Source organism: Babylonia areolata, chromosome 11, assembly GCF_041734735.1.
Source record: "Babylonia areolata isolate BAREFJ2019XMU chromosome 11, ASM4173473v1, whole genome shotgun sequence".
Taxonomy (NCBI): domain Eukaryota; kingdom Metazoa; phylum Mollusca; class Gastropoda; order Neogastropoda; family Buccinidae; genus Babylonia; species Babylonia areolata.
Window position 1 is genome coordinate 36,451,930 of NC_134886.1, and position 24,239 is coordinate 36,476,168.

Genomic DNA, 24,239 nt, shown 5'->3' on the forward strand with positions numbered 1-24,239 from the left:
CACAAAAGGCGCTATAAGACATTTGATTATTGTCACATGACTGTTGGCACTGCTACAGCAGGCAGGCCATTGAAAGTCTGTTGCAACATCACATTCGGGCGGCTGTGGTCAGGCAAAATACTGATGCCGATGTGAATTCAACTCTTTCACTGCCAAGCTCGCATTTATGCAGCAGCTTGGTAGACGACCCGTGTCACTGAAGGGTGACCAGATCGTAGGTCTTTTATCCATGAACCTACTGCTCTTAATGTTCGGTGGTAGGACAGGCCCTATTTTCGACACATCGCAGGGGGAATCCCCAGCTATTAGTACACACCGTATTTTCTGTGTTTGTAGCACAAGGGAATTTTGCACTCTAAACTGACTGACAGTGAAAGGGTTAAAGCACTCACACCCCAAAGATTTTCCTGCGTCAGTTTTGCTGCTGATGAAGATGATGTGAAACCATCCATAGAAGTAAGGAAATAATGACACTATCTGTGACATCATCATATCACTATGTATCAAGAATCAGAGAAGTTAACGCCAACGGACAGGTTTCATTTTGATTGAGTTTGGGGGAAGAATGGACTTCACTGACAGCTGCGGCACAACAGAGGACAGCCATTAGCGGCCATCACTCACTGTTTGGCCATGTTCAAAGGATCAAAGGACGCTGTCTCTTCACCTTCAGGGGGCTAGGCCAGAATAAAGTCCGTGAAAATTCCATCATAGACGTCAGCTCTACACAAACAGTGAAATGGATGAGTCTGCGTTTGGTTTTTGTTGTTGATGTTTTTACTTCTTTTTTTTTTGGCGGGGAGGGGGGGTGAGGGGGGGGGGGAGGGGGGTAGAAGAGGGAGAAAATGAGGCAGGGGGTCTTTATTTGTTTAGTTTTCCTTGTTTGTATCTGCTGTCTCTTGACAAACACATTGTTAAGTGTTACGATACGACTTGGTATAAAGCTTTTTTCCTCTTATCCCGTCGAGTTCGTGATGTTACTTACTTCTATGGACTAGGCTGACCCTGGAGAAAGGTCCAGTGACGGTGAGGAAAGACCCACTGACCACAGGGGGAGTCTTGTTGACAGTGGGAAAGACTACAACTTGGGATTCTCTCTTGATGGCACATAAGACCGTATGGCTGTGTCTGGAGTGGCACTGTCTTCATCTGTCTGCGGGCAGGGGCGGTTTGGTGTGTGGGGTGTGCTCAGCAGCTGGAGGGTGGTGTCTTTTGCCAGTTGGCTCTGCAAGTCATGAAATACTGGCTGGTACACCCATAGGGATACTTCTTTTAAGGCTGTCGAGAGTTGCATCCTGTGGTCTCTTTTGCCTCTGTTCGGGAGCAGTTATGTCCCTTGAATTCTTAATGGAGTGTCCTGTTCGTACCTGCACCCATCGTGAACACAGCACAGGCCTCCAAGGGTGGTACAGGATTGTTCCAAGGGCGGGTGGAGACAGTGCTTCTCTGGGTCCTCCCCAGCACCTACGGGTGTTTCTCTTTCTTCTTATACTGCGAAATGCTGAAAGAGTGTATAAACGAAGTGCATCGGACAGTCTCTGTAGCTTTTACTGACAGATTTCAGACTCTGCTGCGACAGTCTTGATGATTTTCCCCATTATGACAGGGTCCTCTGAACCGCAGAACGCGGATGATATAATACACTGCCACACCTCTCTGTTTTTCCTTGTTTCTAGTTATCTCTTTCTCTCTATCTTTATCTATTTGTCTCTGCCTCTCTTGGACTGCGTTTGTGAATATGAGTGTGTGTATGCGTGTGTGTGTGTGTGTGTGTGTGTGTGTGTGTGTGTGTGTGTGCGTGTGTGCGCGCGTGTGCGTGTGTGAGTGTATGCGTGTGTGTATTTATTTGTGTACACGCATACGTGTATGCACTCTCTGCGTGTGTATTTGTGTGTGCGTACTTGCACACGTGCTTGCATGTGTGTGTTTGTGTTTGTGTGTGTGTGTGTGTGTGTGTGTGTGTGTGTGTGTGTGTGTGTGTGTGTGTGTGTGTGTGTGTGTGTGTGTGTGTGTGTGTGTGTGTGTGTGTTTGCGTATGTGTGTGTGTGCGTGCGTGTGTGTGTGTGTGTGTGTGTGTGTGTGTGTGTGTGCATACGTGCTTGCATGTGCACGGGTTGTGTGTGTGTGTGTGTGTGTGTGTGTGTGTGTGTGTGTGTGTGTGTGTGTGTGTGTGTGTGTGTGTGTGTTACAATCTGGTTATAAAACTCGTTTTTTGAAAAACAATGGATGTTATGTGTCAACATCTTTGAGCTCAAACGGAAACAACAGGCTGTTTACGTCTGTTTCAGCATTTTTTGTTCCACTTTTGGATTCACTGTTGTATGTGCATGGGTCAGGGTCGTTCCGACTAAGGTGTGGATCGTACTAATAAATTACAGACAAAAACATTCTATTTTGTCACATTTTCTTATTTTAGAAAAAACGCATTTTCTTTGTCTCCTCCATTGTGTGAACTAGTTTTGGAATAAGATATACCTTTTTGGTATTTTTTTACTGTCCACCATTTACAAATCTTCTGTTTCTTTCCTGTTTGGCCATAACCTCTGTCTTCCTTTCTTTCTGCAATTATTTCTAAGTCCTTTCACACTCCGTTTTTGTTGTAGATGGACACGGAACGAACACATTGACCAAACACCAACACTTTTTCAAATGAAAACTGTGTCACTGCAGCACATGGAAGCAGTGACTCGGGGTGTGTCAACACTGAAGGGAAGAGTGCCTGGAGCGACGGGCCATTCTCTGTATCTGCTGGTTTGTCTGCATCCCTGGTGTGTTCCCCCCACACTGCTGTGGACCTGAGGGCTGGGTGAAAGGCTGTGTGTGGCCATCATGTCTTCACTAATGACTGCCATCAGGGCAGAGGAAGTGGTGTGTGTGTTCATTTGCATTTATCACACACAGCTCCAGGCAAAGTACAACGGTGGGTTAGAATGTCTCTAAAGGTGTGTTGTGTTGTAGTGTGTGTGTGCATGTATGTGTATGTGTGTGTGTGACAGAGAGGCAGAGAAAAGTGACAGACAGACTGACATACATGTACAAAGAGAGAAAGAGAGAGAGAAAGTGAGAGAGAGTTGTTTTAAGCAAAATCTCCCACCCCTCTCTCTGTGTTTGTCCCTTTCTCTGCTTCTGTATCTGTCTGTCTTAGTTTGTCTGGCTTTCTATCTGTCTGTCTGTCTTTCTCACTCTCACTCATTCTAAATCCCCATCATATTAGATGCTATGTGTGTTTTTATGAGGACAAATAACTGATACTCATGCAGGACATTGAACTCAGATGTCAAAACAGTTCAGATGACATTTTTCAACAGTGTGAAGAGGAAGGACCTAACAAGAGCCATCACTTAATCATAAGACAACAACTGTAAGTCATCACCACACACAATTTGGTTATGTCCAAAATATTGAAAACACAGTTATATCATTCTCTGTAGTACATTTCACTCATAGATAATAAGTTAAACACATTGGATGCTATATTTACTACAATTTCTAGTGCCTCACGTTTTCAATAGCCTGTCCATCCCAGTCTTTCTTTATTGTATTATTCTCACTGGGTTCTTTTGCACTCTGTTTTTTGTTTGTTTTTGGAACACGTCGACCAAAGAAATGTTTCAAGATGAAAACTGTCATCACAGCACATGGAAGCAGTGACTCAGGGTGTGTCAACACTGAAGGGAAGAGTGCCTGGAGCGACGGGCCTTTCTCTGTATCTGCTGGTTTGTCTGCATCCCTGGTGTGTTCCCCCCACACTGCTGTGGACCTGAGGGCTGGGTGAAAGGCTGTGTGTGGCCGTCATGTCTTCACTAATGACTGCCATCAGGGCAGAGGAAGTGGTGTGTGTATTCATTTGCATTGGTCACACACAGCTCCAGGCAAAATGCAACGGTGGGCTAGAGTGTCTCTAAAGGTGATTTTTGTTGTAGTCTCTATATCTCTCTCTTTCTATCTATATTTCTCTCTCTCTCTCTCTCTCTCTCTTTCTCTCTCTCTCTGTGTGTGTGTGTGTGTGTGTGTGTGTGTGTGTGTGTGTGTGTGTGTGTGTGTGTGTGACAGAGAGAGAAAGAAGTGACAGACAGACAGGCAGAACAAACGACATTGGTGTTTGTCATACGCTATTCATCCTTGTTCAATGGTTTTGAAATTGCATTGTACCCTGCCTTGCATCAAAAGCTACTCAGGGAGAGTCATTCATGAAACACTGTTGATGTAAAACTTTCCACCGTTCTGGTAACTCACGTTTATTTCTTTTTTTCTTTTATTATGATACCATTCCGAATTCACTTTTTTTTTTTTACTTCATTTTGTTTTGTTTCGTTTTCATTGTCAGGCCATTCTGAATCTTCCTCTACTCTCAATACCCTTCTCACTTATTTCTTTCAAACTCTATTTCTGTTTGCTGACTGATGTTGATCCACAAGGAGCACGTCAATAATTGTTTTTGTTTGTTTCAAGATGAAAACTGTGTCACTGCAGCACATGGAAGCAGTGACTCGGGGTGTGTCAACACTGAAGGGAAGAGTGCCTGGAGCGACGGGCCATTCTCTGTATCTGCTGGTTTGTCTGCATCCCTGGTGTGTTCCCCCCACACTGCTGTGGACCTGAGGGCTGGGTGAAAGGCTGTGTGTGGCCATCATGTCTTCACTAATGACTGCCATCAGGGCAGAGGAAGTGGTGTGTGTGTTCATTTGCATTTATCACACACAGCTCCAGGCAAAGTACAACGGTGGGTTAGAATGTCTCTAAAGGTGTGTTGTGTTGTAGTGTGTGTGTGTGCATGTATGTGTATGTGTGTGTGAGACAGAGAGGCAGAGAAAAGTGACAGACAGACTGGCATACACGTACAAAGAGAGAAAGAGAGAGAGAAAGTGAGAGAGAGTTGTTTTAAGCAAAATCTCCCACCCCTCTCTCTGTGTTTGTCCCTTTCTCTGCTTCTGTATCTGTCTGTCTAAGTTTGTCTGGCTTTCTATCTGTCTGTCTGTCTTTCTCACTCTCACTCACTCTATATCCCCATCATATTAGATGCTATGTGTGTTTTTATAAGGACAAATAACTGATACTCATGCAGGACATTGAACTCAGATGTCAAAACAGTTCAGATGACATTTTTTCCACAGTGCGAAGAGGAAGGACCTAACAAGGGCAATCACTTAATCATAAGACAACTGTAAGTCCTCACCACACACCGTTTGGTTATGTCCAAAATAATGAAAACACAGTTATATCATTCTCTGTAGTACATTTCACTCATAGATAATAAGTTAAACACATTGGATGCTATATTTACTACAATTTCTGGTACCTCACGTTTTCAATAGCCTGTCCATCCCAGTCTTTCTTTATTGTATTATTCTCACTGGGTTCTTTTGCACTCTGTTTTTTGTTTGTTTTTGGAACACGTCGACCAAAGAAATGTTTCAAGATGAAAACTGTGTCACTGCAGCACATGGAAGCAGTGACTCGGGGTGTGTCAACACTGAAGGGAAGAGTGCCTGGAGCAATGGGCCATTCTCTGTATCTGCTGGTTTGTCTGCATCCCTGGTGTGTTCCCCCCACACTGCTGTGGACCTGAGGGCTGGGTGAAAGGCTGTGTGTGGCCATCATGTCTTCACTAATGACTGCCATCAGGGCAGAGGAAGTGGTGTGTGTATTCATTTGCATTGGTCACACACAGCTCCAGGCAAAATGCAACGGTGGGCTAGAGTGTCTCTAAAGGTGATTTTTGTTGTAGTCTCTATATCTCTCTCTTTCTATCTATATTTCTCTCTCTCTCTCTCTCTCTCTCTCTCTCTCTCTCTCTCTCTCTCTCTGTGTGTGTGTGTGTGTGTGTGTGTGTGTGTGTGTGTGTGTGTGTGTGTGTGTGTGACAGAGAGAGAAAGAAGTGACAGACAGACAGGCAGAACAAACGACATTGGTGTTTGTCATACGCTATTCATCCTTGTTCAATGGTTTTGAAATTGCATTGTACCCTGCCTTGCATCAAAAGCTACTCAGGGAGAGTCATTCATGAAACACTGTTGATGTAAAACTTTCCACCGTTCTGGTAACTCACGTTTATTTCTTTTTTTCTTTTATTATGATACCATTCCGAATTCACTTTTTTTTTTTAACTTCATTTTGTTTTGTTTCGTTTTCATTGTCAGGCCATTCTGAATCTTCCTCTACTCTCAATACCCTTCTCACTTATTTCTTTCAAACTCTATTTCTGTTTGCTCACTGACGTTATCCACAAGGAGCACGTCAATAATTGTTTTTGTTTGTTTCAAGATGAAAACTGTGTCACTGCAGCACATGGAAGCAATGACTCAGGGTGTGTCAACACTGAAGGTAAGAGTGCCTGGAGCGATGGGCCATTCTCTGTATCTGCTGGTTTGTCTGCATCCCTGGTGTGTTCCCCCAACACTGCTGTAGACCTGAGGGCTGGGTGAAAGTCTGTGTGTGGCCGTCATGTCTTCACTAATGACTGCCATCAGGGCAGAGGAAGTGGTGTGTGTATTCATTTGCATTGGTCACACACAGCTCCAGGCAAAGTACAACGTGGGTTAGAATGTCTCTAAAGGTGTGTTGTGCTGTAGTGTGTGTGTGTGTGTGCATGTATGTGTTTGTGTGTGTGAGACAGAGAGACAGAAGTGACAGACAGACTGGCATACATGTACAAAGAGAGAGAGAGAAAATGAGAAAGAGTTGTTTTAAGCAAAATCTCCCACCCCTCTCTCTGTGTTTGTCCCTTTCTCTGTATCTTGTCTGTCTCAGTTTTAAGCGTGTTGGGTTACGCTGCTGGTCAGGCATCTGCTTGGCAGATGTGGTGTTGCGTATATGGTTTTGTCCGAACGCAGTGACGCCTCCTTGAGCTACTGAAACTGAAACTGAAACTGTCTCAGTTTGTCTGGCTTTCTATCTGTCTGTCTTTCTCACTCTCACTCACTCTATATCCCCATCATATTAGATGCTATGTGTGTTTTTATGAGGACAAATAACTGCATGCGATACTCATGCAGGACATTGAACTCAGATGTCAAAACAGTTCAGATGACATTTTTCCACAGTGTGAAGAGAAAGGACCTAACAAGGGGCATCACTTAATCATAAGACAACAACTGTAAGTCATCACCACACACAATTTGGCTATGTCCAAAATACTGAAAACACAGTTATATCATTTTCTGTAGTACATTTCACTCATAGATAATAAGTTAAACACATTGGATGCTATATTTACTACAATTTCTGGTACCTCACGTTTTCAATAGCCTGTCCATCCCAGTCTTTCTTTATTGTATTATTCTCACTGGGTTCTTTTGCTCTCTGTTTTTTGTTTGTTTTTGGAACACGTCGACCAAAGAAATGTTTCAAGATGAAAACTATCATTACAGCACATGGAAGCAGTGACTCGGGGTGTGTCAACACTGAAGGGAAGAGTGCCTGGAGCGACGGGCCATTCTCTGTATCTGCTGGTTTGTCTGCATCCCTGGTGTGTTCCCCCAACACTGCTGTGGACCTGAGGGCTGGGTGAAAGGCTGTGTGTGGCCGTCATGTCTTCACTAATGACTGCCATCAGGGCAGAGGAAGTGGTGTGTGTGTTCATTTGCATTTGTCACATACAGCTCCAGGCAAAGTACAACGGTGGGTTAGAATGTCTCTAAAGGTGTGTTGTGTTGTAGTGTGTGTGTGCATGTATGTGTATGTGTATGTGAGACAGAGAGGCAGAGAAAAGTGACAGACAGACTGGCATACTTGTACAAAGAGAGAAAGAGAGAGAGAAAGTGAGAGAGAGTTGTTTTAAGCAAAATCTCCCACCCCTCTCTCTGTGTTTGTCCCTTTCTCTGCTTCTGTATCTGTCTGTCTTAGTTTGTCTGGCTTTCTATCTGTCTGTCTTTCTCACTCTCACTCACTCTATATACCCATCATATTAGATGCTATGTGTGTTTTTATAAGGACAAATAACTGATACTCATGCAGGACATTGAACTCAGATGTCAAAACAGTTCAGATGACATTTTTCCACAGTGCGCGAAGAGGAAGGACCTAACAAAGGCCATCACTTAATCATAAGACAACTGTAAGTCATCACCACACACTATTTGGCTATGTCCAAAATATTGACAACACAGTTATATCATTCTCTGTAGTACATTTCACTCATAGATAATAAGTGAAACACATTGGATGCTATATTTACTACAGTTTCTGGTACCTCACGTTTTCAATAGCCTGTCCATCCCAGTCTTTCTTTATTGCATTATTCTCACTGGGTTCTTTGCACTCTGTTTTTTGTTTGTTTTTGGAACACGTCGACCAAAGAAATGTTTCAAGATGAAAACTATCATTACAGCACATGGAAGCAGTGACTCGGGGTGTGTCAACACTGAAGGGAAGAGTGCCTGGAGCGACGGGCCATTCTCTGTATCTGCTGGTTTGTCTGCATCCCTGGTGTGTTCCCCCAACACTGCTGTGGACCTGAGGGCTGGGTGAAAGGCTGTGTGTGGCCATCATGTCTTCACTAATGACTGCCATCAGGGCAGAGGAAGTGGTGTGTGTGTTCATTTGCATTGGTCACACACAGCTCCAGGCAAAATGCAACGGTGGGTTAGAATGTCTCTAAAGGTGTGTTGTGCTGTAGTGTGTGTGTGTGTGTGCATGTATGTGTTTGTGTGTGTGAGACAGAGAGACAGAAGTGACAGACAGACTGGCATACATGTACAAAGAGAAAGAGAGAGAGAGAGAAAATGCGAGAGACTTGTTTTAAGCAAAATCTCCCACCCCTCTCTCTGTGTTTGTCCCTTTCTCTGTATCTTGTCTGTCTCAGTTTTAAGCGTGTTGGGTTACGCTGCTGGTCAGGCATCTGCTTGGCAGATGTGGTGTTGCGTATATGATTTTGTCCGAACGCAGTGACGCCTCCTTGAGCTACTGAAACTGAAACTGAAACTGTCTCAGTTTGTCTGGCTTTCTATCTGTCTGTCTTTCTCACTCTCACTCACTCTATATCCCCATCATATTAGATGCTATGTGTGTTTTTATGAGGACAAATAACTGCATGCGATACTCATGCAGGACATTGAACTCAGATGTCAAAACAGTTCAGATGACATTTTTCCACAGTGTGAAGAGAAAGGACCTAACAAAGGCCATCACTTAATCATAAGACAACAACTGTAAGTCATCACCACACACTATTTGGCTATGTCCAAAATACTGAAAACACAGTTATATCATTTTCTGTAGTACATTTCACTCATAGATGATAAGTTAAACACATTGGATGCTATATTTACTACAATTTCTGGTACCTCACGTTTTCAATAGCCTGTCCATCCCAGTCTTTCTTTATTGTATTATTCTCACTGGGTTCTTTTGCTCTCTGTTTTTTGTTTGTTTTTGGAACACGTCGACCAAAGAAATGTTTCAAGATGAAAACTGTCATCACAGCACATGGAAGCAGTGACTCGGGGTGTGTCAACACTGAAGGGAAGAGTGCCTGGAGCGACGGGCCATTCTCTGTATCTGCTGGTTTGTCTGCATCCCTGGTGTGTTCCCCCAACACTGCTGTAGACCTGAGGGCTGGGTGAAAGTCTGTGTGTGGCCGTCATGTCTTCACTAATGACTGCCATCAGGGCAGAGGAAGTGGTGTGTGTATTCATTTGCATTGGTCACACACAGCTCCAGGCAAAATGCAACGGTGGGCTAGAGTGTCTCTAAAGGTGATTTTTGTTGTAGTCTCTATCTCTCTCTCTTTCTCTCTATCTCTCTCTCTCTCTCTCTCTGTGTGACAATTTGTGTGACAGAGAGAGAAAGAAGTGACAGACAGACAGGTAGAACAAACGACATTGGTGTTTGTCATATGCGGTTCACCCATGTTCAATGGTTTTGAAATTGCATTGTACCATGCCTTGTATCAAAAGGTACTGAGGGAAAGTCATTCATGAAACATTGCTGATGTAAAACTTTCCACTGTTCTGGTAACTCACGTTTATTTCTTTTTTTCTTTTATTATGTGTGTGTGTGTGTGTGTGTGTGTGTGTGTGTGTGTGTGTGTGTGTGTGTGTGTGTGTGTGTTTGTGTGACAGAGAGAGAAAGAAGTGACAGACAGACAGGCAGAACAAACGACATTGGTGTTTGTCATACGCGGTTCACCCATGTTCAATGGTTTTGAAATTGCATTATACCCTGCCTTGTATCAAAAGCTACTCAGGGAAAGTCATTCATGAAACACTGTTGATGTAAAACTTTCCACCGTTCTGGTAACTCACGTTTATTTCTTTTTTTTCTTTTATTATGATACCACTCTGAATTCACATTTTTTACTTCGTTTTGTTTTGTTTTGTTTTCATTGTCAGGCCATTCTGAATCTTCCTCTACTCTCAATACCCTTCTCACTTATTTCTTTCAAACTCTATTTCTGTTTGCTCACTGATGCTGATCCACACAGAGCACGTCAATATTTTGTTTGTTTGTTTGTTTCAAGATGAAAACTGTGTCACTGCAGCACATGGAAGCAGTGACTCGGGGTGTGTCAACACTGAAGGGAAGAGTGCCTGGAGCAATGGGCCATTCTCTGTATCTGCTGGTTTGTCTGCATCCCTGGTGTGTTCCCCCAACACTGCTGTGGACCTGAGGGCTGGGTGAAAGGCTGTGTGTGGCCGGCATATCTTCACTAATGACTGCCATCAGGGCAGAGGAAGTGGTGTGTGTGTGTGTTCGCTACCATCTCTCACACACACACAGCCTTAGGTAAAATGCAATGGTGGGTTAAAGTCTCTCTGAATGTGTGTAGTGTTGTTTAGTGTGTGTGTGTGTGTGTGTGTGTGTGTGCGTGCGTGTGTGCATGTGTGAATTTTGCTTATTGTTTCGTCATTAGGGCCTACTTACTGCTAATTGTAGACATTTTGTTCAAGTATTAATAGTTTACATTATCATTATCATTGATTGTTTCGTCATTAGGGCCTACTTACTGCTAATTGTAGACATTTTGTTCAAGTATTAATAGTTTACATTATCATTGATTGTTTCCTCATTAGGGCCTACTTACTGCTAATTGTAGACATTCTGTTAAAGTATTAATAGTTTACATTATCATTATCATTGATTGTTTCGTCATTAGGGCCTACTTACTGCTAATTGTAGACATTCTGTTAAAGTATTAATAGTTTACATTATCATTATCATTGATTGTTTCGTCATTAGGGCCTACTTACTGCTAATTGTAGACATTTTGTTAAAGTATTAATAGTTTACATTATCATTATCATTGATTGTTTCGTCATTAGGGCCTACTTACTGCTAATTGTAGACATTTTGTTCAAGTATTAATAGTTTACATTATCATTATCATTGATTGTTTCGTCATTAGGGCCTACTTACTGCTAATTGTAGACATTTTGTTCAAGTATTAATAGTTTACATTATCATTATCACTGATTGTTTCGTCATTAGGGCCTACTTACTGCTAATTGTAGACATTTTGTTCAAGTATTAATAGTTTACATTATCATTATCACTGATTGTTACGTCATTATGGACTACTTACTGCTAATTGTAGACATTTTGTTCAAGTATTAATAGTTTACATTATCATTATCATTGATTGTTTCGTCATTAGGGCCTACTTACTGCTAATTGTAGACATTTTGTTGAAGTATTAATAGTTTACATTATCATTATCATTGATTGTTTCGTCATTAGGGCCTACTTACTGCTAATTGTAGACATTCTGTTAAAGTATTAATAGTTTACATTATCATTATCATTGATTGTTTCGTCATTAGGGCCTACTTACTGCTAATTGTAGACATTCTGTTAAAGTATTAATAGTTTACATTATCATTATCATTGATTGTTTCGTCATTAGGGCCTACTTACTGCTAATTGTAGACATTCTGTTAAAGTATTAATAGTTTACATTATCATTATCATTGATTGTTTCGTCATTAGGGCCTACTTACTGCTAATTGTAGACATTCTGTTAAAGTATTAATAGTTTACATTATCATTGTCATTGATTGTTTCGTCATTAGGGCCTACTTACTGCTAATTGTAGACATTTTGTTCAAGTATTAATAGTTTACATTATCATTATCATTGATTGTTTCGTCATTAGGGCCTACTTACTGCTAATTGTAGACATTTTGTTCAAGTATTAATAGTTTACATTATCATTATCACTGATTGTTACGTCATTATGGACCACTTACTGCTAATTGTAGACATTTTGTTCAAGTATTAATAGTTTACATTATCATTATCATTGATTGTTTCGTCATTAGGGCCTACTTACTGCTAATTGTAGACATTTTGTTCAAGTATTAATAGTTTACATTATCATTATCATTGATTGTTTCGTCATTAGGGCCTACTTACTGCTAATTGTAGACATTTTGTTCAAGTATTAATAGTTTACATTATCATTGATTGTTTCCTCATTAGGGCCTACTTACTGCTAATTGTAGACATTTTGTTAAAGTATTAATAGTTTACATTATCATTATCATTGATTGTTTCGTCATTAGGGCCTACTTACTGCTAATTGTAAACATTTTGTTATAGTATTAATAGTTTACATTATCATTATCATTGGTTAGCTCAGTTGTAGTCAGCGTGCGAGTGTTGATGGTTGCATGTTTATGTGTCTGTGGTGTATGTGCATGAATTATAGTCTTGGTGTGTGCAAAGTGAATTAAATTGCATCAACAAAATAATGTGCTATATAAACATGATTCAACCTCATCCTCATCCTCTTAATAATAACAATAAAAAAGCGTTATTATTAGCACTATTGTTATTGAACATGTGTAGTGTTGTTGTGTGTGTGTGTGTGTGTGTGTGTGTGTGTGTGTACGTGTGTGTATGTGTGTGCCTGTTTGTCTATCTGACTCTTTCTCTGTCCGTTCATTCTCTCTCTCTCTCTCTCTCTCTCTCTCTCTCTCTCTCTCTCTCTCTCTAAGTCTCTTTCCAAATCCCAGTCAATGCAGACATTATTAATATTTCAGCCAGGACCAATGACTACCAGTGCTGTCAGTGCAGGGCATTGGACATTGTTGTCTAACCAGAGTAGATGATATTTCACAGAGTAGAAAGAAAGAACCAAACCAGGGCTGTCAGCACAGCATAAGACATTGATGTTCGATATACACTGATTAGCCATGTCCACTGGATTTAAAACTACGTTGCACCATTCCCTGTATTAAAAACGACTTCGCAAACAATGGTTTCTCTAAGACTGTGGATATTTTGCTTTCCATCTTTCCAATAACTCACGTTTTCTTTCTTGCTTGCTTTCTCTTTTTTTTTTCCTTTTTTTTTCATTGTGAGGCCATTCCTTAACTCGCTGATCTGAAAACTGACACAGTGAATCGGAGGATGATGGCAGGCAGTGAGACCGATCACAGGAACAAAGTCACGCAGAGATAAGAAGAAAAAAAAAGAGATGACAGTTCACTTTCAGCGTTTTGCTTCTCTTTATTTAAGAAAAAAAAAGTTTGACTTTGTTTTGATTTTGATTATTCAATCACAACGGATAGCTATAGATGCGGCTTCACACACACACACACACACACATGAACACACACACACACACACACACACACACACACACACACACACACACACACACACACACACACACACACACACACATACACACACGCACACGAACGCAAACATGAATACACAACAGTTATGTTTCTAAGTAAAATCGAATACAAGGACAAAATATACATCCGTGTTAAAGACGGAATACAGAAAAGCACTGACTAGAACACCGCGATAGAAATAAAATCCAGATGATTTCTTCAGGGCAAAATTAACGTTCTGTACCGTGCCGTGTCATTCACCATCATCCTTATTACCACCACTACCATCGCTACCATCACTACCACCACCGTGATCACCACCATCGGATCACCATCACCATCAACGTAATACTCATCATCATCACAGCATCATCAATATCACTACAAACACTTGTTTTATTATCACCACCACCATCATTGTCGTCATCGTTATCATCGCAATTGTTTGGAAAGCGCTTAGAGCTCGGTCTCCGACCGAGGATAGTCGCTATATAAGTATTTGGTATCATCATCGTCGTTGTCAAATTACACCCTTCGTAGAACTTGTCACTCTTATGACGTCATTGCCGCCGTAACCAGGACCATGTCACCATCGTGATTATCATAACCACCAAAACAATATTACGTTACCCATTTTCATCGTGAGCAACATCACCACTACCGCCACCATCACCTAATAAGATCATCATTGTCGTCTCCATAATATTAAACAGAAAATGATAATAACAATAAAGCTGTCCCAGATTGCAGACGACCCCCCTTAAAGCCTTCACGTGTGTCAAGTCACACATAGAAAAGGGGAAGACAGCTGATCTTTTAAACGGATGTGAGAGAGATGAAAAAGCATGTCCTTTTTTTCCCCAGTATATTGCCGACCCCTCTCCCCCCCCCCTACCTTCCCCCTCTCTCTCTCCCTTCTTTCTTGACACCCCTATCCCTGCCACCTCTTGCCCCCCCCTTCCCCCCCCCCCGCCACCCCAAACACTCCTCACAGCCCCCCCCCCCACCCCACTGTGGCTAACGAGCCTTGCACTGATGGGAACTCGACTGGCTGTCAGGGCCCGGCCGGGAAAAGCCGTTTTAAACCATCATCCATCACGATCAGCACGACACAGGACAACACACATCACTTCTTTGTTCGCCACACACACACACACGCACACACACACACACACACACACACACACACACACACACACACACCTCTCACCCTTATCTCTCTCTCTCTCTCCAGTTCCATTGTCCCACATCCCGGACAGACAGGGGTGTGCGGGTGGGTTGTTGTAGCAGGGTGGGGGTGGGATTGGAAGGAAAGTCGAACGTATGTCTTTTGTCCAACAACGCCTCATTACGCTACTTCTTTGGGACTCAGATTACCGACTCAGTTCGCTTCACAGACTTGAAGCAAGCGTCTCTCTAACACACACAAACTCTGTCTCTATCTCTCCCTCTGTCAGAGCGCGCATCTGGATGGTGGGACATTTGAACAGCCATCCATGTGGAAGATGCGCCAAACATCTTTTGATTGTAAACCTCTTTTGATCTATCGGTAGCACTGTGACAGAACGGGGTTTTAAAGGGTACGACTGCAGTGAACTCTTCATCTGTGTACGTGTGTGCAGGCATGAGGGAACAGAAGGCCTTGTTCGATGAAGCTTGAAAAAAAAGGGGAGGGGGGGGGGGGGGTGGGGGGGGGGGGGGGGGGAATGTGACGCAGCTCTCTGCCTTTCTGTTTGTCTGTGTCTGTTTCTGTCCTTTCAGCCACTGCCAAGACAGAGCACCCTCACAGTCAACACCCAGCCCTGCAACACACAGGTGACACGTAACTGACAATACAGTAGGCGATCCTGATGTCACTTGTAGTGTTACTGACAATACAGAAGGCGATAATCATGTCAAACACACATGTAACGTAACTGACAATACAGTAGGCAACACTGATGTCACATGAAGCGCAACTGACAATACGGTAGGTGGATATGATGTCACACACAAAGGTAACGTTACTGACAATACAGTAGACAATACCGATGTCATATGTATCGTAACCGACAATACATTAGGCAATAATAATGTCACGTGTAGCGTAACTGACAATACATTAGGGAATGACTATGTGACATGTAGGGTAACTGACAATACATCAGGTAATATTGATGTCACATGCAGTGTAACTGACAATACATAAGGCAATAACAATGTCACATGTAGTGTAACTGGCAATACATTAGGCAATAACAATGTCACATGTAGTGTAACTGGCAATACACAAGGCAATAACAATGTCACATGTAGTGTAACTGACAATACATTAGACAATAACAATGTCACATGTAGTGTAACTGACAATACATTAGGTAATTATAATGTCACATGTAGTGTAACTGACAATACATTAGACAATAGTGATGTCACATGTAGTGTAACTGACAATACATTAGACAATAGTGATGTCACATGGTGTGTAACTGACAATACATTAGACAATAATGTCACTTGTAGTGTAACTGACAATGCATTAGGCAATAACAATGTCACATGTAGTGTAACTGACAATACATCAGGTAATATTGATGTCACATGTAGTGTAACTGACAATACATTAGGTAATTATAATGTCACATGTAGTGTAACTGACAATACATAAGGCAATAACAATGTCACATGTAGTGTAACTGACAATACATTAGGCAATAACAATGTCACATGTAGTGTAACTGACAATACATCAGGTAATAATAATGTCACATGTAGTGTAACTGACAATACATCAGGTAATTATAATGTCACATGTAGTGTAACTGACAATACATCAGGTAATATTGATGTCACATCTAGGGTGACATAGATACAAATGACGAGCAAACTGAGCAACCGCTTAAAACCGACGCTGATACAATCAACGTCTGTTCTAATTAGTCCTATTCTAATTAATCCTTTCAACACTGTGGGAATGGTCTGTTTCAAACTAAGATAACGACAGCTCGAGTGGAAAACCCACTTAGCTTTGCCTCTCATATCAATGTTTTACAACGATCATTTTGTAGGCCTATATCATTGTCAAGTTCAAACAGAACTGTTAACATCTCGGAACAGTTTCAATGATACAAGTAGTGAAAGACGACTTTCTGTTTTATGTGATAAAAACAAACAACAACAAACACACACACACACACACACAGAAAAAAACCAAGAAAAGAAAAAAAACGTGTTTGAAAAGGACTGAAAATATAAGCGCATTTCATTTTAAACTCCACTACACAATTAGCTCATTCTACCTATCTTTTATGTCTCTCTCTCTCTCTCTCTCTCTCTCTCTCTCTCTCCTAATTAAAACAGATTTTTTTTTAAAATGTTATATATTTTTTTTCTGTGTGTGCAGTATTGAGACGGACAGCATATGACATCATCATATAAATTGACGTCGCCCCATCAGAGTTCGGCCATTTAATTGAGGGGGCTGACACTGAGAACTTGATATTGCGATGGGCAGCAGTTCATGCATATTGAATAACTTTATCATCCAGTCCCGTTTCGTTGGAAGATTTTTATTTCTTTTAAGGGGACGGGTGTGGGAGGGGAGGCGGCGAGGGAGATTGTGTGTCGCCATGACCTGATTGTATCGTGTTTTTGTTGTTGTTGTTGTTTTTGTTGTTGTGGTGTCTAATTTATTAGTGGTATTCCGTTCCTTATAATTCACTCAGTACGGCCAGTCCTCTCTTCTCCTCTACACAGACCCATCGGATGTCCAGTGGGTGTCTGAATGACCCAACCTTTAGCTTCCGTCGTCAGAATTGTGGTATTCTTTGTCAACATTCACCTCTTCAGTATAAGAGCCTTCCGCTTGCAATATTTTGATGATGGTAATTGGGGTGAAACGCTGTTAACGTCGTCTCTTTCGCCGTTCGTATGGAGAGAGATAAAAACGATACTGGGTAGTGGAGCGGAATTTTACTTATTAATGTCCCGTCACACATACTTGAGGTGATTGTCGACATTTTTAAATCGAGATATTAATTTTCGCAATTGAATGCTATCGTCTAAAAGGTTGGAGAAGAGGTGTGGGGTGTGGGTGGGGGGTGGGTGTGGGGGTGGGGTGAGTGGGGGTGAAGGTGGGGCGGGGCGGGGGAAAGGTGTGTCTATGAATGGTGAGTTGTGGTAAAGCTGGTAAAAGGAGAGTGATAGTTGGTAAATACTTCCCAAGTGTTTGCGGTTGGTAAAAAAAACAACAACCCAAAAAACAACAACAACAAAACAACGACAGAAGACCACGCATACTCGTACTATTCGTACTCGGAAAGACGGCATTGCTTTAATTAAGTAATTATATCTTCATTCATCAACAGGTGTTGTCATGTTTTAAATATGGTATAGTGGTCACGTTTTTTGTTCAAGCAGCGCATTTCCCTGATTGGCATACCAGAGAGGGAATCAAACTGACGCCTGCGGAAGATATTGTCAAATTTCACCCTCATTTCACCCTCATTTGCCCAGTTTCCCCTAACCCTCCATTATTCACATCTCCCACCCCTTCTAACCGATAACACTCAAATGTATTCATACATACTTTAACAAAATGTCTTCAATCACCGTCAAGTGTGACGGGATATTAAACAAAATTCTTCCTCCTCTTCGATATTGTCAGCTCACGAAGATTATAATTATACTGAACCACAGGCCAAACTGAAAAAAAAGACTTCATTGTAAAAAAAAGAAAAACGTTTGTGACATAGAAACAACTGATGAATTTTAAGAGAAAACGAAGACCAATGATTGTAATCTAATGATGATAATAATGATAATGATAATAATAATATGATAATTATAATGGCAATAATAATAACAATGATAATAAATGAATGCATCAATAGATGAATAAATAAATAAACTTGCGTGACACACCTTCATCAGCTGTGCACATTCCACACACCAAATTCAGGTATCAACAGACACCAATAAACAACCATCCGCACTCACACACAGCCTATGACATAACTAATATCATTAATGTTCAATAACAATAATGCTAATGATAACGCTATTACTATTATTATTATTATTATTATTATTATTATTATTATTATTATTATTGTTGTTATCATTATTATAATTATTATTATTATTATTATCTTTTTTTTTCTTATTATTATTATTGAGAGGATGAGGATGAGGTTAAATCAGTGTTTATATTGCACATTATTTTGCTTGATGCAACTTAATTCACTTTGCACACACCAATACTGTAATTCATGCACATACACCACAGACACATAAACATGCAACCATCAACACTCGCACGCTGACTACAACAGAGCTAACCAATGATAATGATAATGTAAACTATTAATACTTTAACAAAATGTCTACAATTAGCAGTAAGTAGGCCCTAATGACGAAAACAATCAATGATAATGATAATGTAAACTATTAATACTTTAACAAAATGTCTACAATTAGCAGTAAGTAGGCCCTAATGACGAAACAATCAATGATAATGATAATGTAAACTATTAATACTTTAACAAAATGTCTACAATTAGCAGTAAGTAGGCCCTAATGACGAAACAATCAATGATAATGATAATGTAAACTATTAATACTTGAACAAAATGTCTACAATTAGCAGTAAGTAGGCCCTAATGACGAAACAATCAATGATAATGATAATGTAAACTATTAATACTTGAACAAAATGTCTACAATTAGCAGTAAGTAGGCCCTAATGACGAAACAATCAATGATAATGATAATGTAAACTATTAATACTTGAACAAAATGTCTACAATTAGCAGTAAGTAGGCCCTAATGACGAAAACAATCAATGATAATGATAATGTAAACTATTAACACTTGAACAAAATGTCTACAATTAGCAGTAAGTAGGCCCTAATGACGAAACAATCAATGATAATGATAATGTAAACTATTAATACTTTAACAAAAGGTCTACAATTAGCAGTAAGTAGGCCCTAATGACGAAACAATCAATGATAATGATAATGTAAACTATTAATACTTTAACAAAAGGTCTACAATTAGCAGTAAGTAGGCCCTAATGACGAAACAATCAATGATAATGATAATGTAAACTATTAATACTTGAACAAAATGTCTACAATTAGCAGTAAGTAGGCCCTAATGACGAAAACAATCAATGATAATGATAATGTAAACTATTAACACTTGAACAAAATGTCTACAATTAGCAGTAAGTAGGCCCTAATGACGAAACAATCAATGATAATGATAATGTAAACTATTAATACTTGAACAAAATGTCTACAATTAGCAGTAAGTAGGCCCTAATGACGAAACAATCAATGATAATGATAATGTAAACTATTAATACTTTAACACAATGTCTACAATTAGCAGTAAGTAGGCCCTAATGACGAAACAATCAATGATAATGATAATGTAAACTATTAATACTTGAACAAAATGTCTACAATTAGCAGTGAGTAGGCCCTAATGACGAAACAATCAATGATAATGATAATGTAAACTATTAATACTTGAACAAAATGTCTACAATTAGCAGTAAGTAGGCCCTAATGACGAAACAATCAATGATAATGATAATGTAAACTATTAATACTTTAACAAAATGTCTACAATTAGCAGTAAGTAGGCCCTAATGACGAAACAATCAATGATAATGATAATGTAAACTATTAATACTTTAACAAAATGTCTACAATTAGCAGTAAGTAGGCCCTAATGACGAAACAATCAATGATAATGATAATGTAAACTATTAATACTTGAACAAAATGTCTACAATTAGCAGTAAGTAGGCCCTAATGACGAAACAATCAATGATAATGATAATGTAAACTATTAATACTTTAACAAAATGTCTACAATTAGCAGTAAGTAGGCCCTAATGACGAAACAATAAGCAAAATTCACACACACGCGCGCGTGCGCGCGCGCGCGCGCGCACACACACACACCACACACACACACAGGGATCGTCAGCATCACCATCATAAGTTACAGATGTGAATCTAGAGTTTACCCCAAACCCAGTGTTGCTCCTCAATATTGAACAGTATGGTCAGTACTTTTTTTTTTGTCCACACACACTGCGAACACAGTTCAGTCTGGATAACACCTCACATCACTATAAACTTCTTACCACGTTAGAAAGACCTTCAGCGAAACTGCCACACTGTTATTGAACATGCCATCGAAACAGTCTGGAGTGAAGTGATTCACTCGGGAGGTGCGAAGCATTCCATTTGTACTCGTCAACTTTTCTCTGCAGTCGTCCATTCTTCAAACTTACCAACCACTGCCTGGCAGGTTTTACGATATTCTGCAGACGTTTGTTGGATTGGGGAAAAAAGGAAAGAAACGCTTCTTAGCTGTTATTCTATCTAGATACCTCGCTTGTTGAAGTAGCTGAACACTTTGTATTGCGGTACGCTCCTGCTGCTATCTTGCACACGGGTATTCGTTTTTGTGGGATCACAAAGTTAGATAGAAAAGTCTACCCCTTTTATTTTCAAAGCCAGGAGAGGGAACATTTAGAAAAAAAAAAAAAAAAAAAAAAAAAAAAAAAAAAAACTTTCAAAAGATTTCTTCTTCTTTTTTTTAATACAGATTTTTGGCACACAATGTACAAGTCATAACTAGCATCCGATGTTACCTAGTTAAAGATAACACCATTGCGTCACATTGCGTTGTAAGACAACGCGTAAATTGTCACGGCAGGTAATAAAAAAACAACCTTTTTTTCGCAGAAATTCAAATAAGAACAACAACATCATCATCATTAAAAAAAAAAAAAACAACGACAAAATATCAACAATAATAATACTTCTACTACTGCTGCTGCTGCTACTACTGCTACTGCTACTAATAATGACAATAATAGAAAGAAAAGAAAAAGAAATGACGCAATATTGTAATAACAACAATCATAACAAGAGAGGCAAGGCCTTCAAGACTCACTTGTGATACACTTTAAAAAAAATCCAAGCTTTTTATGTATTGAGTATAATTTCAAAATGTAATGTTTAAGATGAGAAAGATCAGTTTAAAGCAAATTAAGTCCCCTAGCATTTAATTACAGAGTAATTTCCTTTTTTTACTATCTGCACCAAAACGTTTGCAAAAATAAATAAAACTTCCATGCTTAGCAAAAGAAGTTCCTGTTTGAACAAAAAATGACAATAATGACTGCTCTTGTTGTTGAGTCAGAATATCAGATCAGAGTGCCAAGTTTAGAGAATACAAAAAATATAAATATAACAGTAAATGCAGTTTGCATATAATTAGGCTTCATTTCTTTTTTCTTTTTTTGTGCCCATCCCAGAGGTGCAATATTGTTTTAAACAAGATGACTGAAAAGAACTGAATCTTTCCTATTTTTATGCCTAATTTGGTGTCAACTGACAAAGTATTTGCAGAGAGAATGCCAATGTTAAAGTTTACCACGGACACACACACACACACACACACACACACACACACACACAGACAACCGAACACCGGGTTAAAACATAGACTTACTTTGTTTACACAAGTCAGTCAAAAATAGGAAGAAACAAGAAAAGCAAGGCCTTCAAGATAGATCTGCAGAAATTTGCATTCAACAAGCATCGAAACTAAGAACTGTCCATTCAATTTCTCTTTTCTGTTCATTCTAGTTAACTCAGTATCCACTTAAAAAACATTCATATGCAATAAACACGTCGATGATTATTTAAGAAATTCTTTTAAATCGGCGATAAAACAGACGTTGCCATCGCTTCGGGCTTTGCAACATGTTTTCAAGATCTGCACAAGCCAGTGTAGACAAGACTGACCTTAGTGAAACGTTTCTTTTACCTTGGACTGAAAGAACTTCTCAAATGCTCGAGATATACCAAAATAACATGATTTAAACGACGTTTTCACTTCGATTTCTATTCTCGATTTATTGCGGTTAAAGAATATGCTCAAATAATATTTTTTTGAACGCCAATGTTGAAAGCCGGGTTCGCGCAGGGCACAAAAGCACTCGAGCAACCAAGGTTCGAATCTGCTTTGAAGCCTTTTTTTATCTTTTTTTTTTAACGCAAAGATTTATATAGTTATAATGACGAAAAGAGAACACATTTCAACAAACTAATTTTCATAAGTTTTTTTTTTTCTTTTCAGTTTGTATCACAAGTGAGTCTTGAAGGCCTTGCCTTTCTTGTTTATATATATATATATATATATATATATATATATATATATATATATATTACATTGCTTCATTTGTCTCTCCTTTTAAACACTTCAGTTTCATATTCACAATTATAACAAGTCGAATCTCATTTCTTCATTACATCTTTATTTGTGTTCAAAATCAGTTCACTTGGATGAACACCAACGATTATGAGATGCAAGGCCTTCAAGACTATTTTGTAATATGTATTTAATCCAACCAAAGAACTCACGAAAAAAAAAAAAAAAAAAAAATCTAAAAGATCCATTGACGTGACCTTGACCTTTGACTTTAAGATTTACAAAGCATTGATGTTCTGGCCAAAACAAATCACTGTATGGTTCATAATGTTGGAGGAAAATTGAATAAAAAATTAAACTTCTATCATACATTCAGATTTTCCCCAAAGCCCATATCAACGCCTCGACCTTTGACCTCTGACCTTGTTTCTTTTAATGTTTTTTTTTTCCCTTCAGCACGACCAGTCATTGTACCCCTCGCTCTCTATCTTGCACGCAAAAATGTTTCCTGTCAATTATCATTTGCTGGTGAATGTATCTGGTGATCATACTGTACCCATTATCAGTCACAAGATAACGTTTGATCGAAACTGGGTGTAAGTTACGATTTCTATCAAGCTTTTTTTTTTCTTCTTTGCCAAATGATGACCTTGACACTTGATCTCTCACCCTGCTTACCATATCATCCTGAAGGCGGTGACTTGAAAAAAAAAAGATTTGTTCATAACTTCCATTCTATCAGATTTGGCTCCAATGTAAATTTGAGAAGCCGAGAAAATACCAATATCAAAGTTTACCACGGACACGCACACACACACAAACGCACACACACACACACACACACACACACACACACACACACACACACACACACACATACGCACACACACACACACACACACACACACACACACACACACACAGACGCGCGCGCACACACACGCACACATACACACGCACACAGATGCACACACACACACACACACACAAACACACGCACACACACACACACATACACACACACACAAACACATACATACCCACGCACACAGATGCACACACACACACACACACACACACACACATACCCACGCACACAGATGCACACACACACACACACACACACACACACACACACACACACACACTGACTGACTGAAACCATTTATTGTCAGATTAACTGTTTGTTGTACTGACATTTTCGCAACCATTTGAATAAAATATTAACTGAGCAACACAAGGAAATTCTGATTTGAGGAAGGTATGATTTAAAAAAACAACAACAAAAAACCAACAAAAAAACAACAACAAAAAACCACACACACACACACACACACACATACACACACACACACACACACACACACACACACACACACACACACACACACACACACACAAGCAAACAAACAAACAAACATATTTAACAAATCAAGGTACCAAATTTCATTAATA